General features: G+C 45.6%; 1 long non-coding RNA gene across 1 annotated transcript; it reads left to right on the top strand.

Annotated features, from left to right (window-relative positions):
* The first annotated feature begins 319 nt into the window (after positions 1-319).
* Positions 320-19,535, top strand: LOC140187303 (uncharacterized). The gene is made up of 2 exons (XR_011883056.1): positions 320-442; positions 16,501-19,535. It is a non-coding gene; the product is annotated as an uncharacterized lncRNA (long non-coding RNA).
* The last annotated feature ends 23 nt before the right edge of the window (positions 19,536-19,558 follow it).

Below are 19,558 nucleotides of genomic sequence, written 5' to 3'. Positions count from 1 at the left end.
AGATGGCCTGGCGCCCTTTCCGGGGCCGGCCCTCTGCCGGTGTGAGCTGGACAGCGGATCGCCACAGGGGTCCCATTCTTTTCACGGCGGCCATTTTTTAACGTTAGATTTGTTTTACTTTCCCGGGCTCCGTTTCCGTTCAACTTTTGATATGTTGTTCAGTATGTCTGAAAGTACAAGAAGTGCCAATAAAACTGTTTTCTTTGCAATTTTGTTGGGGTCGGGGTAATTTGACACTATATTGACAGCATTAATATGATCTTACCGAAACTGAATACTACTACGTCGACTCAAGCCTAGGGGGCGGTGTCGGGCACGAACTCGCCAGAAAAACACCCACGCCCATGAAAGGGAACACGTAAGTTTGTTTCCTGGTTCCTCGGCAAGTCCCAGGGAGACGGTGCTTTAACTGACTGGAGGTGTTGGAAAAGCATGGCTGGAGGTGAGGAGTTTGGAGGCGACTAGCAGAGGCGATATTGTACCTACAACACGGGCAGAAAGACCCGAGAAACTGCGGTTGTAAGGAAATAGGAAAAGATTTAATCGATCTTCCGATGTTTAATGTGAGCGCCACATCAGTAGTCCTAAGTGGAATTACTGAAGGATTTTCATGTCTTATGCCTGATGAGGATAAGTTGAGCGAGTTAGGGCTTTTTCCTTAGAGCGAAGGAGGATGAGAGGTGACTGGATCGAGGTGTACAAAATGATAAGAAGCGTAGATAGAGTGGACGGCCAGAGACTGTCCCGGGGCGGAAATGGCCAATACTGTATAGGGATGCAGAATCTTAAGGCGATTGGAGGAAAGTACAGGAGGGATAGAGTCATAGAAAAGTACAGCACAGAAACAGGCCTTTCGGCCCATCGAGCCCAAGCCGAACTGGATGTCAGAGATAAATGTTTTTTACAGAGTGTGGTGGGAGAGTCGAATGCCCTGCGAAGGATGGTGGTTGAGGCAAAAACATTAGGGATATTTAGGATAATTTTGAGCACATGGAGGATAGAAATAATAGAAGTCTACATGGGAGGGAAGGGTTAGATTGATCTTAGAGTAGGTTAAAAGGTCAGCACAACATTGTGGACTGAAGGCCCTGTTTGGTCATCCAAAGGGAATTTACGGGTGGAGATGAGGACGACCACATTGCCGAGTCCCCTAATGGACTTTGGGAATTGGAGGAACAAATACAAAGGGAGATTGTGCAGGAGTGTAGGAGTAAAAGGGCTGTCATAGTTGGTATTCTAACTTTCCCAATAGACTGGGATTGCCATTCTGGTAAGGGCTTAGATGGGATGGAGCTTGTGAAATAGGTCAGGAAAGTTTCCTTGGGCAGCACTCTACCTTCTCTTGGCTTTTACTGCAAGGTAAGTGAATGATGTCTCTGTGAGGGGAGCGTTTAGGACCGGTGACCATCGCTCTATTTTTAAAAATAGTTCTGAAAATGGATAGAACCTGTCTACAGCTTCAAGTTCCAAACTGGGGTAGGGTGAAGTTTGGTCTTGTGAGTTAGCGGCTTATAAACGTTGATTGGAAGAAGATGTTTGCAGACAAGAGGACCTCAGGAGAGTAGGAGGCTTCTAAAGGTGAGATAATTTATTTATTTAGAGATACAACACAGTAATAGGCCCTTCCAACCCAATGAGGCGACCCTGGTAAATCACACCATGTGACCAATTCACCCATGTGACCTGGTAAATCACACCATGTGACCAATTTGCCTACTAGCCTGTATATCTTTGGACTGTGGGAGGAAACACACACGGTCACGGGGAGAGTGTACAAACTGCTTACAGCAGCAGCGGGAATTCATTCTGAGTTCCTGGTGCTGTGAAGCCCTACACTACTGTGCCATCCCCAACAAGAGGTCAGGGTCTGCATGAGAATGGGGATGAAATTTCACAACATAGAAGGCATGCTTTGTTCTTGTTGGGGAGAATCCAAACAGGACTTTAAAAGAGCAGGGATCCTAGGGCATGCCTTGAAAGTGTCTTATGGTCTAAAAGTGTCTACTGCCAGATATATGAAGAGGTAGACTACAGTAGCAAGGAGATAACAGTGTGCGTTGGTTCAGACACAGCTCGAGGGCAATGTCCCATTCAGGATGTTGTATTGCAGAGGCCCACACTGTCCCTGATGACCACCCACTCATCTAAATGCTGCAATGTGAGTGGTGGAGGATGAGAGGTGACCTGATAGAGATGTATAAGATGATGAGAGGCATTGTTCATGTGAATAGTCAGATGCTTTTTCCCAGGGCTGAAATGGCTAGCATGAGAAGGTACAGTTTTAAGGTGCTTGGAAGTAGGTACAGAGGAGATGTCAGGGGTAAGTTTTTTTATGCAGAGAGTGGTGAGTGTGTGGAATGGGCTGCCGGCGATGGCAGTGGAGGTGGATACAGTAAGATCTTTAAAGAGACTCTGGGATAGGTACATGGAGCTTAGAAAGATTGATGGCAATGGGTAACCTTAGGTAATTTCTAAGTAAGTACATGTTTGGCACAGCATTGTGGGCCGAAGGGCCTGTATTGTGCTGTAGGTTTTCTGTGTTTCTACCTACCTCCTCCACTGCCTCAGGTAGGGAGAGTATTGCGGATCACCTGGATAGGCAGCCTGGTTTATGGCGAGGGAAATCCTGCCTGACAGACAGCTGAGTCTGTTGATGAGGTAACTGAGAAAATTAATGAAGGAAACGTGGTAGCTGTAATAACCATGGACTTCTGCAAAGCTTCTGACAACATCCTGCCCGGTGGGCTGGTCCAGAAAGTCAGGGCACATGGGTGTTTTGGCAAATTGGATCCAAAGGTGGCAGGAGGCAGACGGGTGTTTGACTCAGATGTCAGTGCTGGCAACCTTGTTGCTCATTGTATACAAGTGAGTTGCATGAGGATGTCTGTGTTTGATAAGCTTGCTGATGTCATTTCATTCTCCTTTATGCTTATTACTGAAGAATGACAATGAGCAATCTCGAATCCTAAAGGATATGTTCTTACCTCCCAGTAAGATAGTGTCACATTCGACTGCAGTGGGTTATATGGGGTTAACCAAAGGTGTTTATGTCTTTTTTATAGTTAGAGAGTCATACAGCACAGAAACAGGCCCTTCAGCCCATCTAGTCCATGCTGAAACCATTTAAACTGCCTCCTCCCATCAATCTGCACAAGGACCATAACCCTCCAAACACCTTCCATCCATGTACCTATCCAAACTTCTCTTTCACATTGAAATTGAGCTCTCATGGACCACTTGTGCTGGCAGCTCATTCCATGACCCTCTGAATCAGGTTTCCCGCCATGTTCCCCTTAAAATTTTAACTTTTCACCCTTAACCCTTGACTTCTGATTGAAATCCTACCCAACCTTTGCAGGAAAACCCTGCTTGTATTAACCTTATCTATACCATCCCATCTCCCGTACTCAAAACTTAGATTTATGAAGGCCAAAGTGCCAAACGCTTTCATTATGACCCTATAGTCATAGTCATACTTTATTGATCCCAGGGGAAATTGGTTTTCGTTACAGTTGCACCATAAATAATAAATAGTAATAGAACCATAAATAGTTAAATAGTAATATGTAAATTATGCCAGTAAAGTATGAAATAAGTCCAGGAGGAGCCTATCGACTCAGGGTGTCTGACTCTCCAAGGGAGGAGTTGTAAAATTTGATGGCCACAGGCAGAAATGACTTCGTATGATGCTCTGTGCTGCATCTCCGTGGAATGAGTCTCCGGCTGAATGTACTCCTGTGCCCACCCAGTACATTATGTAGTGGATGGGAGACATTGACCAAGATGGCATGCAACTTGGACAGCATCCTCTTTTCAGACACCACCGTCAGAGAGTCCAGTTCCATCCCCACAACATCACTGGCCTTACGAATGAGTTTGTTGATTCTGTTGGTGTCTACTACCCTCAGCCTGCTGCCCCAGCATACAACAGCAAACATGATAGCACTGGCCAGCACAGACTCATAGAACATCCTCAGCATCGTCCAGCAGATGTTAAAGGACCTCAGTCTCCTCAGGAAATAGAGACGGCTCTGACCCTTCTTGTAGACAGCCTCAGTGTTCTTTGACCAGTCCAGTTTATTGTCAATTCGTATCCCCAGGTATTTGTAATCCTCCACCATGTCCACACTTACCCCCTGGATGGAAACGGGGGTCACCGGTACCTTAGCTCTCCTCAGGTCTACCACCAGCTCCTTAGTCTTTTTCACATTAAGCTGCAGATAATTCTGCTCACACCATGTGACAAAGTTTCCTACCGTAGCCCTGTACTCAACCTCATCTCCCTTGCTGATGCATCCAACTATGGCAGAGTCATCAGAAAACTTCTGAAGATGACAAGACTCTGTGCAGTAGTTGAAGTCTGAGGTGTAAATGGTGAAGAGAAAGGAAGACAAGACAGTCCCCTGTGGAGCCCCAGTGCTGCTGATCGCTCTGTCGGACACACAGTGTTGCAAGCACACGTACTGTGGTCTGCCAGTCAGGTAATCAAGAATCCATGACACCAGGGAAGCATCCACCTGCATCGCTGTCAGCTTCTCCCCCAGCAGAGCAGGGCGGATGGTGTTGAACGCACTGGAGAAGTCAAAAAACATGACCCTCACAGTGCTCGCTGGCTTGTCCAGGTGGGCGTAGACATGGTTCAGCAGGTAGACGATGGCATCCTCAACTCCTAGTCGGGGCTGGTAGGCGAACTGGAGGGGATCTAAGTGTGGTCTGACCATAGGCCGAGCAGCTCCAGAACAACTCTCTCCAGGGTCTTCATGATGTGGGAGGTCAATGCCACCGGTCTGTAGTCATTGAGGATGCTGGGGCGCGGCGTCTTCAGCACAGGGACAAGGCAGGACATCTTCCACAGTACAGGAACCCTCTGGAGCCTCAGGCTCAGGTTGAAGACATGGCGAAGTACTCCACACAGCTGAGGGGCACAGGCTTTGAGCACCCTGGTACTGACACCATCCGGTCCTGCAGCCTTGCTTGGGTTGAGACGTTTCAGCTGTCTTCTCACCTGTTCAGCCGTGAAGCCCACCGTGGTGGTTTTGTGTGGGGGAGGGGTATAGTCATGAGAGCAGGGTAGGGGACTGTGAGGAGGGGTAGGAGGGGAGAGTGGAATATGTGTTGGTTCTATCTACCTGTGACATCACTTTCAATGAATTATGGACCTTTCACAGATCCCTTTGTTCTATCACACTCTTCAGTGCCCTACTGTTCTCTGCAAGACCTACCCTGGTTTGTCCTACCGAAGTGCAACACCTCACACTTGTCTGCATTAAGTTCTGTCACCCATTTTTCAGCCCATTTTCCCAGCTGATCCCTCTGCAAGCCATGATAGCCTTCCTCACTGTCTGCTACACCCCCAATCTTGGTGTCATCTGGAAATTTGCTGATCTAGTTGACCACATTTTCATCCAGATCATTGATATAGATGACAAACAACAATGCTCCCAGCAGCACAGGACTAGTCACAGGCCTTCAGAGAGACAGCAATCTACTACCACTCCCTGGCTTCTCCCACAAAGCCAATTTACTACCTCATCCTGAATGCCAAGTGACTGAACCTTTCTGACTAGCCTCCCCATGGGACCTTGTTAAATGCCTCATTAAAAGTCCATGTAGACGACAGTCACTGCCTTGCCTTCATCTACGTTCCTGGTAACTTCCTTGAAAAACTCTGTAAGATTGGTTAGACATGACCTACCATGCACAAAGCCATGATGACGATCCTTAATCAGTCCATATAACCATATAACCATTACAGCACAGAAACAGACCACCTCAGCCCTTCTAGTCCATGCCGACCGCTTACTCTCACCTACTCCCACCAACCTGCACTCAGCCCATAACCCTCCATTCCTTTCCTGTCCATATATCTATCCAGTCCATATATCTATCCAATTTAACTTTAAATGACAACATCGAACCTGCCTCAACCACTTCTGCTGGAAGCTCGTTTCACACACCTACCACTCTCTGAGTAAAGAAGTTGCCCCTCATGTTACCCCTAAACTTTTGCCCTTTAACTCTCAACTTATGTCTTCTTGTTTGAATCTCCCCTACTCTCAAAGGAAAAAGCCTATCCACGTCAACTCTATCTATCGCCCTCATAATCTTAAATACCTCTATCAAGTCCCCCCTCAACCTTCTACGCTCCAAAGATTAAAGACCCAACTTGTTCAACCTTTCTCTGTAAGTTAGGTGATGAAACCCAGGTAACATTCTGGTAAACCTTCTCTGTACTCTCTCTATTTTGTTGACATCTTTCCTATAATTCAGTGACCAGAACTGTACACAATACTCCAAATTTGGCCTCACCAATGCCTTCTACAATTTAAATATTACATCCCAACTTCTATACTCAATGCTCTGATTTATAAAGGCCAGCATACCAAAAGCATTCTTCACCACCCTATCCACATGAGATTCCACCTTCAGGGAACTATTCACCATTATTCCTAGATCCCTCTGTTCTACTGCATTCTTCAATGTCCTACCATTTACCATGTATGTCCTATTTTGATTAGTCCTACCAAAATGTAGCTCCTCACATTTTTCAGCATTAAACTCCATCTGCCATCTTTCAGCCCACTCTTCTAACTGGCCTAAATCTCCCTGAAAGCTTTGAAAACCTACTTCATTATCCACAACACCACCTATCTTAGTATCATCTGCATATTTACTAATCCAATTTACCACCCCATCATCCAGATCATTAATGTATATGACAAACAACATTGGACCCAGTACAGATCCCTGAGACACACCACTAGTCACTGGCCTCCAATCTGACAAACAGCTATCCACCACTACCCTCTGGCGTCTCCCATCCAGCCACTGCTGAATCCAGTTTACTATTTCAATATTAATACCTAACGATTGAACCTTCCTAACTAACCTTCCATGTGGAACCTTGTCAAAGGCCTTACTGAAGTCCATATAGACAACATCCACCGCTTTACCCTCGTCAACTTTCCTAGTAACCTCTTCAAAAAATTCAATAAGATTTGTCAAACATGACTTTCCACGCACAAATCCATGTTGACTGTTCCTAATCAGACCCTGTGTATCCAGATAATTATATATACCATCTCAAAGAATACTTTCCATCAATTTACCCACCACTGACGTCAAACTCACAGGCCGATAATTCCTAGGTTTACTCTTAGAACCCTTTTTAAACAATGGAACAACATGAGCAGTACGCTAATCCTCCAGCACCATCCCCGTTTCCAATGACATTTGAAATATTTCTGTCAGAGCCCCTGCTATTTCTGCACTAACTTCCCTCAAGGTGGTAGGGAATATCCTGTCAGGACCCGGAGACTTATCCACTTTTATATTCCTTAAAAGCGCCAGAGCTTGCTCTTCTTTAATCATTATAGTTTCCATAATTTCCCTACCTGTTTCCCTTACCTTACACAATTCAATATCCTTCTCCTTAGTGAATACCGAAGAAAAGAAATTGTTCAAAATCTCCCCCATTTCTTTTGGCTCTACACATAGCTGTCCACTCTGATTCTCTAAGGGACCACCCTTATCCCTCACTATCCTTTTGCTATTAATATAACTGCAGAAACCCTTTGGATTTATTTTCACCTTACTGGCCAAAACAACCTCATATCTTCTTTTAGCTTTGCTAATTTCTTTAAGATTCTTTTTACATACTTTATATTCCTCGAGCACCTCATTTACTCCATGCTGCCTATATTTATTGTAGATACCTCTCTTTTTCCGAACCAAGTTTCCAATATCCCTTAAAAACCATGGCTCTCTCAAACTTTTAACCTTTCCTTTCAACCTAACAGGAACATAAAGATTCTGTACCCTCAAAATTTCACCTTTAAATGACCCCCATTTCTCTATTACATCCTTCCTATAAAACAAATTGTCCCAATCCATTCCTTCCAAATCCTTTCGCATCTCCTTAAAGTTAGCCTTTCTCCAATGAAAAATCTCAACCCTGGGTCTGAACCTATCCTCTCCATAATTATATTGAAACTAATGGCATTGTGATCACTGGACCCGAAGTGTTCCCCAACACAAACCTCTGTCACCTTACCTATCTCATTCCCTAACAGGAGATCCAACACTGCCCCTTCTCTGGTTTGTACCCCTATGTATTGCTGCAAAAAACTGTCCTGCACACATTTTACAAACTCCAAATCATCCGGCCCTTTTACAGAATGGGCTTCCCAGTCTATGTGTGGAAAATTAAAATCTCCCACAATGATAACCTTGTGCTTATTACAAATGTCTGCTATCTCCTTACAAATTTGCTCCTCCAATTCTTGCTCCCCATTTAGTGGTATATAATACACCCCTATAAGTGTTACTACACCTTTCCCATTCCTCAATTCCACCCAAATAGCCTCCCTAGACGAGCCCTCTAGTCTATCCTGCCAGAGCACTGCTGTAATATTTTCTCCGACAAGCAATGCAACACCCCCTCCTCTTGACCCTCCGATTCTATCACACCTGAAGCACAAAATCCAAGAATATTTAGTTGCCATTCACACCCCTCCTGCAACCATGTTTCACTAATAGCTACAACATCATACTTCCAGGTATCAATCCATGCTCTAAGCTCATCCACCTTTCTTACAATGCTCCTAGCATTAAAATAAATGCATTTAAGAAATTTTCTGCCTCTTACTCTCTGTTTATCACTAACGGTGCAAACAACTTTACTATCTCCTTTTTCTTCCTTCTCCCCTACATCTGTTCCTACACTCTGGTTCTCCTCCCCCCTTGTATCTAGTTTAAATCCACTGCAGCCTCTCTAGCAAACCTACCTGCAAGAATATTTGTCCCCCTTCAGTTCAGATGTAAACCGTCCCGCTGGAACAGGTCCCACCTTCCCTGGAAAACTGCCCAATTATCTATAAATCTGAAGTCCTCCCTCCTGCACCATGTCTTCAGCTACGTGTTGATCTGCGCTATATTACTATTCCTAAACCCGCCTGCACGTGTCAGTGGTAGCAATCCTGAGATTGCCATCCTGGAGGTCCTGTCCTTTAACTTGGTGCCTAACTCCCTAAACTCTCCTTTCAGTACCTCCTCACTCTTCCTAGCCACGTCATTGGTCCCTACATGGACCACGACATCCGGCTGCTCACCCTCACTCTTGAGAATACTGAGAACTCAATCCGAGATATCGTGGACCTTGGCACAAGGGAGGCAACAGACCATCCAGGATTCTCGATCTCTTCCACAGAATCTCTTATCTGTCCCCCTAACTATCGAATCCCCTATCACTACTGCTCTCCTCTTTTCTCTCCTTCCCTTCTGAGCTGAGGGTCCAGTCTTGGTGCCAGAGACGCAACCACTGTAACTGGTAGGTCGTCCCCATCAACAGTATCCAAAATGATATACTTATTGGTGGGAACGGCCACAGTGGTGCTCTGCTCATTCTGTCTATTCCCCTTCCCTCTCCTGACAGTCACCCAGCTACCTGTCTCCTGACCCTTAGGGGTGACTATCTCCCTGTAACTCCTCTCTATTTCTGCCTCTGCCTCTGCCTCCCGAATGATCCGAAATTCATCCAGCTCCAGCTCCCTAACCAAAGTACTTATATATCCAGTCCCTTAGAAAACCTGCCAATAACCTTCCCACAACTAGAGAGCAGGCTATTCCAGACTGGGTTTTCAGCAATGAATAAGGGTTAATTAGCAATCTTGTCGTGAGAGGCCCCTTGGGTAAGAGTGACCATAATATGGTGGAATTCTTCATTAAGATGGAGAGTGACATAGTTAATTCAGAAACAAAGGTTCTGAACTTAAAGAGGGGTAACTTTGAAGGTATGAGACGTGAATTAGCTAAGATAGACTGGCAAATGACACTTAAAGGATTGACGGTGGATATGCAATGGCAAGCATTTAAGGATTGCATGGATGAACTACAACAATTGTTCATCCCAGTTTGGCAAAAGAATAAATCAAGGAAGGTAGTGCACCCGTGGCTGACAAGAGAAATTAGGGATAGTATCAATTCCAAAGAAGAAGCATACAAATTAGCCAGAAAAAGTGGCTCACCTGAGGACTGGGAGAAATTCAGAGTTCAGCAGAGGAGGGCAAAGGGCTTAATTAGGAAGGGGAAAAAAGATTATGAGAGAAAACTGGCAGGGAACATAAAAACTGACTAAAAGCTTTTATAGATATGTAAAAAGGAAAAGACTGGTAAAGACAAATGTAGGTCCCCTACAGACAGAAACAGGTGAATTGATTATGGGGAGCAAGGATACGGCAGACTAATTGAATAATTACTTTGGTTCTGTCTTCACTAAGGAGGACATAAATAATCTTCCAGAAATAGTAGAGGACAGAGGGTCCAGTGAGATGGAGGAACTGAGCAAAATACATGTTAGTAGGGAAGTGGTGTTGGGTAAATTGAAGGGATTAAAGGCAGATAAATCCCCAGGGCCAGATGGTCTGCATCCCAGAGTGCTTAATGAAGTAGCCCAAGAAATAGTGGATGCATTAGTGATAATTTTTCAAAACTCATTAGATTCTGGACTAGTTCCTGAGGATTGGAGGGTGGCTAATGTAACCCCACTTCTTAAAAAAGGAGGGAGAGAGAAACCAGGGAATTATAGACCGGTTAGCCTAACGTCGGTGGTGGGGAAACTGCTGGAGTCAGTTATCAAAGATGTGATAACAGCACATTTGGAAAGCGGTGAAATCATCGGACAAAGTCAGCATGGATTTGTGAAAGGAAAATCATGTCTGACAAATCTCATAGAATTTTTTGAGGATGTAACTAGTAGAGTGGATAGGGGAGAACCAGTGGATGTGGTATATTTGGATTTTCAAAAGGCTTTTGACAAGGTCCCACACAGGAGATTAGTGTGCAAACTTAAAGCACACGGTATTGGGCGTAAGGTATTGATGTGGATAGAGAATTGGTTAGCAGACAGGAAGCAAAGAGTGGGAATAAACGGGACCTTTTCAGAATGGCAGGCAGTGACTAGTGGGGTACCGCAAGACTCAGTGCTGGGACCCCAGTTGTTTACAATATATATTAATGACTTGGATGAGGGAATTAAATGCAGCATCTCCAAGTTTGCAGATGACACGAAGCTGGGCGGCAGTGTTAGCTGTGAGGAGGATGCTAAGAGGATGCAGGGTGACTTGGATAGGTTGGGTGAGTGGGCAAATTCATGGCAGATGCAATTTAATGTGGATAAATGTGAAGTTATCCACTTTGGTGGCAAAAATAGGAAAACAGATTATTATCTGAATGGTGGCCGATTAGGAAACGGGGAGGTGCAACGAGACCTGGGTGTCATTATACACCAGTCATTGAAAGTGGGCATGCAGGTACAGCAGGCGGTGAAAAAGGCGAATGGTATGCTGGCATTGATAGCGAGAGGATTCAAGTACAGGAGCAGGGAGGTACTACTGCAGTTGTACAAGGCCTTGGTGAGACCGCACCTGGAGTATTGTGTGCAGTTTTGGTCCCCTAATCTGAAGAAAGACATCCTTGCCATAGAGGGAGTACAAAGAAGGTTCACCAGATTGATTCCTGGGATGGCAGGACTTTCATATGAAGAAAGACTGGATGAACTGGGCTTGTACTTGTTGGAATTTAGAAGATTGAGGGGGATCTGATTGAAACGTATAAAATCCTAAAGGGATTGGACAGGCTAGATGCAGGAAGATTGTTCCCGATGTTGGGGAAGTCCAGAACGAGGGGTCACAGTTTGAGGATAAAGGGGAAGCCTTTTAGGACCGAGATTAGGAAAAACTTCTTCACACAGAGAGTGGTGAATCTGTGGAATTCTCAGCCACAGGAAACAGTTGAGACCAGTTCATTGGCTATACTTAAGAGGGAGTTAGATATGGCCCTTGTGGCTACAGGGATCAGGGGGTATGGAGGGAAGGCTGGTGCAGGGTTCTGAGTTGGATGATCAGCCATGATCATAATAAATGGCGGTGCAGGCTCGAAGGGCCGAATGGCCTACTCCTGCACCTATTTTCTATGTTTCTATGTTAACTGATGTCAGACTCACTGGCCTATAAATTCCTGGTTTATTTTTAGAGCCTTCTTTAAACAGCAGAACAACACTGGCACACCTCAATGATTTGAATATCTCTGCTTGGGCCCCAGTAATATCTGCACTTTCTTCCTGTAGGGTCCAAGGGAATACCTTGTCAGACCCTGGGGATTTCAGACATCCCACCCTGCAAAAACTCACTTCAGGGAGGTAGCACCCCTGCCCCCTGCAACCCCATATCCCCCCCACCCCCAATCGACCTCCAAGGGTGTATGTAATACTTTGTTTAGTGATTTTGTCTAATCTGTAAACCAAGTTGGGTATATGCAAAGAATGTGACATTAAAATATGTACTTATATTATATTATCATGTTTATTCTATTACAACTTTAAGCAAGTCTACAGGGAGTTTGGCCTCATCACGTAGGACATCAATAGAGTAGCTCCTTAGCAGCCAGCCAGCTAGTTTAAATAACTTTAGCTATGCTAATGAACGAATGTCACCTGTTAAACTCACCTCAACATGTCTTTTACATTTTAACCCACCATGAGCAATAGAAAAGTCACTGTTGCAAACTCCCTCTCCCTCACAACATCTGCTGGTGATATTAAACCTGATTCTGATTATGATTCTGTAGATGCTGTATGTGCCTGTGACTGTTGGTACTGTGTTTTGCACCTTGGTCCCAGAATAACCACATAATTTGTTTGGTCGTATTCATGTACCGTTGAAAGGCAATTAAACTTGAACTTGATAGGTTCTGGGACCTATGCTCTTTGTGATTTTTGAGGTTGTGTTAATGAGTTTGCAGATGACTTGTCTTGTCTTGTCCGTACTGGACCAATCGCCGCCGCTGGGCTATAAACGTGTAGGTGCAGGAGCAATGTGTGGTTTTAAGTGCCTCAGCTGAGGCTCGAATTCATGACCTTCAGATCACTAGTCCAACACCTTAACCGCTTGGCCACACGCCAACACTGCCGCAGTGGTATCCTGGGTAGTGTAGAAAGTTGTTTATGGTTGTAACAGGACACTAATAGGATGCAGAGCTAGACGGAGAAGAGGCAGATGGAGTTTTATTTATTGAGCTACAGCATGAAACAGGCCCTCCAGCACTTTGCAGCAGTGCCATCCAGCAAACCCAGTTTAACCCAGGAAAATTTAAAATGACCAATTAACCTACCACCTGGTACATCTTTGGACTGTGGAGGGAAAGCAGAGCTCTCAGGGAAAACCCCTAAATCCATGCGGAAGACGTACAAACTCCTTACGGATGACATCAGAATTGAAATGCAGTGCCCCGAGCAGTAATAGTGTCACAGTAACCACGACACTACTGCAGTGTGGGAAGTGTGAAGTGATTTCACTGTGGAACGTCAAACTTGAAGGCAAGATTATAGCAGTGTGGGTGAACGGGTGAACTTGGTGCCCACATCCATAGATCCCTCAGAGTTGATAGGGTGGTTGAGGCAGCATATGGTATTTTGGCCTTTGTTAGTCAGGGGTTTGGGTTCAAGAGCAGAGAGATAATCTTGTAGCTATATAAAATGCTGGTTAGACCAGACCTGGAGTTTGTGTTCAGTTCTGGCCGTCCCACTATGGGGCGGATGTGGAAGCTTCAGAAAGGCTGCAGCTTTACCAGGGAGTTGCCGGGATTGGACAGCATGCCTTATGAAGAAAGGTGGAGCAAGCTCGGGCTTTTCACTTTGGGGGCAAAGGAGGAAAAGAGACTATGTAGAGGTGTACAGGTGTGAAAACAGTGTAGATTGAGTGAGCAGCCAGTGGTTTTTTTTATCAGGGTGGAAATGGCTAAAACAAGACATAATTTTAAGGTGATTGAAAGGAGGGATGTCAGAGGTGGGTTTTTACAGAGAGTGGTGGACGTGTGGAATTCCCTGACAGGAGTGGTAGTAGAGACAGATTGGCTGAAGGGCCTGTACTGTTCTGTGCACTGTGATGGAGCAACTGAAGCAGTAATCGATTGAATCAGAACTAATGAGAGGTGGTGCATTTGTGTGGTGTGATATTGGCCAGGCAGACAGCCAACAGCAGGGACCTCAGAAGTGTTGGTGCATTGGGCGTTGTGGGGTGGGGGAGAAGGCTTGGGCTACAAGTTTATCCATCCCTGAAGACAGGAACACAGGTGGGTAGAGTGTTTAGCCTGCCTGCCTTCAGAGGCTAAGGATTTGAGTACGGTTGGGACGTCATATTGCAGAACATTGGTTAGAGGACACGTGGAGCACTGCGTCCAAATCGGGTTCGCACCCTGCAGACAGCGTATGGAAGCAACAGTCACAGTGCAGAAGGTATCTGTATGGAGTGACGTATGTAATTAAAGTGCAGAGTGGTTAATTCAGTAACCTTGTAGAAGTTTATATTACAAATGGGGTATTCAGTGTTTTCCCTCAGGAAAGGCAGAGGACTCTCAAACTAACGGGCATAAGTTTATTTAAAGGGGACCTGAGAGGCAAGTGTTTCCCACACAGAAGGTGGTGTGTATATGGAAAAAGCAGCCAGAGATGGGAAAGGTGGGTACAATCGCAGTGTACCTCGGGACCATCCAGTAGCGTAAGACCAGCACAGTGGCATGGCAGCTAGCATAGTTGTTTTACATGCCAGTGATCACCGATCACGGTTCAATTCCTACCACCGTCTATAAGGAGTTTGTATATTCACCCTGTGACCATGTGGGTTTCTTCCGGGTGCTCCAGGTTCTCCCACATTCCTAGACATATGAGTGGGGTTAGGAAGCTGTGGGTACGCTATGAGTGGGGTTAGGAAGCTGTGGGTACGCTATGAGTAGAGTTAGTGCATTGTGGGTACGCTATGAGTGGGGTTAGGAAGCTGTGGGTACGCTATGAGTGGGGTTAGGAAGCTGTGGGTACGCTATGAGTGGGGTTAGGAAGCTGTGGGTACGCTATGAGTAGAGTTAGTGCATTGTGGGTACGCTATGAGTGGGGTTAGGAAGCTGTGGGTACGCTATGAGTGGGGTTAGGAAGCTGTGGGTACGCTATGAGTGGGGTTAGGAAGCTGTGGGTACGCTATGAGTGGGGTTAGGAAGTTGTGGGTACGCTATGAGTGGGGTTAGGAAGCTGTGGGTACGCTATGAGTGGGGTTAGGAAGCTGTGGGTACGCTATGAGTGGGGTTAGGAAGCTGTGGGTACGCTATGAGTGGGGTTAGGAAGTTGTGGGTACGCTATGAGTGGGGTTAGGAAGCTGTGGGTACGCTATGAGTGGGGTTAGGAAGCTGTGGGTACGCTATGAGTGGGGTTAGGAAGCTGTGGGTACGCTATGAGTGGGGTTAGGAAGCTGTGGGTACGCTATGAGTGGGGTTAGGAAGCTGTGGGTACGCTATGAGTGGGGTTAGGAAGCTGTGGGTACGCTATGAGTGGGGTTAGGAAGCTGTGGGTACGCTATGAGTGGGGTTAGGAAGCTGTGGGTACGCTATGAGTGGGGTTAGGAAGCTGTGGGTACGCTATGAGTGGGGTTAGGAAGCTGTGGGTACGCTATGAGTGGGGTTAGGAAGCTGTGGGTACGCTATGAGTGGGGTTAGGAAGCTGTGGGTACGCTATGAGTGGGGTTAGGAAGCTGTGGGTACGCTATGAGTGGGGTTAGGAAGCTGTGGGTACGCTATGAGTGGGGTTAGGAAGCTGTGGGTACGCTATGAGTGGGGTTAGGAAGCTGTGGGTACGCTATGAGTGGGGTTAGTGCATTGTGGGTACGCTATGAGTGGGGTTAGGAAGTTGTGGGTACGCTATGAGTGGGGTTAGGAAGTTGTGGGTACGCTATGAGTGGGGTTAGGAAGCTGTGGGTACGCTATGAGTGGGGTTAGGAAGCTGTGGGTACGCTATGAGTGGGGTTAGGAAGCTGTGGGTACGCTATGAGTGGGGTTAGGAAGCTGTGGGTACGCTATGAGTGGGGTTAGGAAGCTGTGGGTACGCTATGAGTGGGGTTAGGAAGCTGTGGGTACGCTATGAGTAGGGTTAGGAAGCTGTGGGTACGCTATGAGTGGGGTTAGGAAGCTGTGGGTACGCTATGAGTGGGGTTAGGAAGTCGTGGGTACGCTATGAGTAGGGTTAGGAAGTTGTGGGTACGCTATGAGTGGGGTTAGGAAGTCGTGGGTACGCTATGAGTAGGGTTAGGAAGTTGTGGGTACGCTATGAGTAGAGTTAGTGCATTGTGCGTACGCTATGAGTGGGATTAGGAAGCTGTGGGTACGCTATGTTGGTGCCAGAAACATGGTGATACTTGCAGGCTGTCCCCAGTAAAATCCTCAGACTGTGTTGGTCATTGACACGAACAACAGATTTCACTGCGTGTTTTGATGTATACGACAAAGCTCATCAGTGCTTAAAAGGTATTTGTACCGGTTAGGTATGTAGGCAGTTAAGGAATAGAGGGATTTGGGCCAAATACAGGGAAATGGTGGTTCAGCATTTTTGATAGCATTGTTGAGTTGGGCCAAATGGCCTACTTCTGTGCTGAATGACTATGACTAATGTGCTTCTGATTGCAGACCAGCCTGGTGAACAGTCTGGATGGAATTGTTCCATAAAGTGCGTGCGGTACTGGAGTCTTTCTTTGTAAGAGACACGGGCAAAGACATCAGTATATTCAACCTACCGAGAATTATAAATCTTTCCCAGGAGCTGGAGGAGGAAAGGAATTTCAGATGGGCTCTGCTTTTCGTCTTCAGTTCAGTGCTGTTTGTGGTAATAGTCATCATGGTGTTGATCAAGAGAGAGGCACAGCAAGAAAGGCAGAGGTTTCTAGGTGTAATAAGACAGCTTCAAGAAGAACGAGTGGAACTCGAACAAGAGAATGCAAGGCTGCAGCAGAGGCTCCGTGCCCTTGAGGGTGAAAACAGACAACAGGATCAACGCATACATTATCTTGAGGGGCAGCTGGAGGGGATTGAAGACAACTCAAAAATGGTACAACCTCCCTGCCAGGCCCAAATAATCATTCAACCCTTTGGTCAGAGGAACAGAAACAACCCCCCAAGAAACCAACATCTCAGCTCTGCTCGAGACACTAACATCATAAACCATAAGAAATGTGAGCAGAAATAGGCCATTTGGCCCTTCCAGCCTGCTGTGCCATTATATCATGGCTGATTTAATTTTCCCTTTCAACCCCATCCTGGTACCTTCTCCCTGTAACCTCTGATGCCCTTGGCTCCCCAGATTCACCACTCTCTGGCTGAAAAATTTCCTGCTCATCTTTGTTCTAATGGGAGCTCCTTCTACTCTGTAGCTGTGCCTTTTGGTCCTAGACTCCCCCACTGTAGGAAACATCCTCTCCATAACCACTCTAAGCCTTTCAATATTTGATAAGTTTCAATGAGATCCCCTCTCATTCATCTAAACTCCAACAAGTACAGGTGAAGAGCCATCATATGCTCACATTGTTGGCCAGAAATAATTACAATCTACAAAGCAGTAAATAAGAATGGGAAGCGGGCAGTGGGCTGTCTTTGCAGTCTCACAAATTCAGATATCTTGGCAGTCTAATAACAAGTGATGGCAGGTGTGACACAGATATCAAATACAGAATAACAATGTGAAAGCAGCTTTCCAAAAAATGAAGACCATATTAACAGACAGAAAGATGAGCACGTACACTAAAAACAGAATACTGCAGTGCTACATTTATTGTATCCTGACTTATGGAGGTGAATGCTGGACCATTTCCCCAGCAATGGAAAAGAGACTAGAAGCAGCTGAATTATGGTTCTACAGGAGAATGTTAAAAATATCATGGACATCAAAAGCCTAGCCAGGTGGCTACACATCGAGAAATGGAAGTCATCCAAAGAAAGAGGGATAGATCTATATGGAAAACCATGGTCACCAACATCCACATCGGATATGGTACCTAGACAGACAGACAGTCCTTGCAGCTGCCATTTTGTGAACTGTTTGGTGAATTGATTCTTGTTCTGGGATAACTTACTCAGAGCAGTTGAACATGGACATAAGGAGTTTCTCCGAATAATCTCCTAAACCTGAGACTATTCTCAGATAAGAAGCCATTTATTATGTAAAATGGCAGGTTTGCCGGTGATCTGTTCGCCTGAGCCTGAGCTGCACAAGTACAAAAGACATTACTTTCGGCACAAGGCTTCAGAAAAGCCACAAAGCCACATTGCTTGTAGCCCTGGGCCACATCCAATGAGAAACTGTTACAGGTCAATCAGATGAGCTCAGGCAACAAAATTGAAACATCATAGATTGATTTGACAAGAAAAAGAATAGGAATGGAGGATGCTGGGAGCACAGGCAGTGAAAATACTCCAGAAACCAACCATTGCAGAAGCGATGCCACCATTCCATAAGACAGGAGCTGAATTAGGCCATTCAGCCCATCAGGTCTGCTCTGCCAGTCTATCATGGCTGATTCCAGATCCCACTCAACCCCATCCACCTGCGTTCTTGCCATATTCTTTGATGCCCTGACCGATCTGGAAACTGTCAACTTTCGTCTTAACTATACATACGGACTTGGCCTGCACCACAGTCTGTGTCAGACCATTCCACAGATTTACTATTCGCTGGCTAAAAAAATTCCTCAGCTCTGTTCTAAAGGGTTGCCCTTCAATTTTGAAGCTGTGCCCTCTAGTTCTGGATACCCCCATCATATCCTAAACATCCTTTCCATATCCACCCTATCTAGACCTTTCAACATTCAGTAGGTTCGATGAGTTTCTCCCCTGCCCTCCTGCATTCTTCTAAATTCCAGTGAGTACAGGCCCAAAGCTGCCAAACACTCCTCATGTTAACCCCTTCATTTCCAGAATCATCCTCACGAACCTCCTCCTGACTCTCTCCAATAACAACATATCCTTTTTGAGATATGGGGCCCAAAACTGTTGACAATACTCCATGTGGACTGACTAGTGTCTTAAAAGTCTCAGCATTATCTCCTTGCTTTTATTCCATTCCCCTTGAAATAAATACCATAATTGCATTTGCCTTCTTTACCACAGATTCAACCTGTAAATTAACCTTCTGGGAGTCTTGCACAAGAACTGTTGTGTCCCTTTGCACCTCCGGTTTGAACCTTCAACCCATTTAGATAATAGTGCGCCCTATTGTTCCTTTTACCAAAATGTATTATCATATATAATGGCTTCTTTATAATGTTTCACTGCTAAGGCTAATGTAATAGCTTCTCTGTAACGTTAACTGCTGAGGTAATGGTTTCTCTGTAGCAGCAATGTTTGGGTTATGGCTGGAGATAGTTATGCCTGTTAGCCAATCGGAGATTGTTGATTGTCTTGTGTATCTGGAAGGATGTTGTTTTTCGTGGTCTTTTGTCGAGAAGAGGTGAAGAGGGAAGATGCGTGGGGAGAGAGCTGGTAGACCACCGGACTGAGTGGGCTGGGATCTGAGGGTCCGAAGGTCGGCGACGTTCAGAGGAGATCGATGGTGGAAGAATGACTACTGAGTGAGCTCCAGTGTAACTTCTACTTGACTTGGGCCCTTTTTTTTGTTTATTTTCATTACTAACCCTATATTCAGATTCATAAAGTTCTATCATTTAATTGCATATGGTGTACTGTCTGGTATTTT

Source organism: Mobula birostris, chromosome 24 (genome assembly GCF_030028105.1).
Source record: "Mobula birostris isolate sMobBir1 chromosome 24, sMobBir1.hap1, whole genome shotgun sequence".
Lineage (NCBI taxonomy): Eukaryota > Metazoa > Chordata > Chondrichthyes > Myliobatiformes > Myliobatidae > Mobula > Mobula birostris.
The sequence above is the reverse complement of the archived record's forward strand: the minus strand, read 5'-3'. Positions and strand labels throughout refer to the sequence as shown.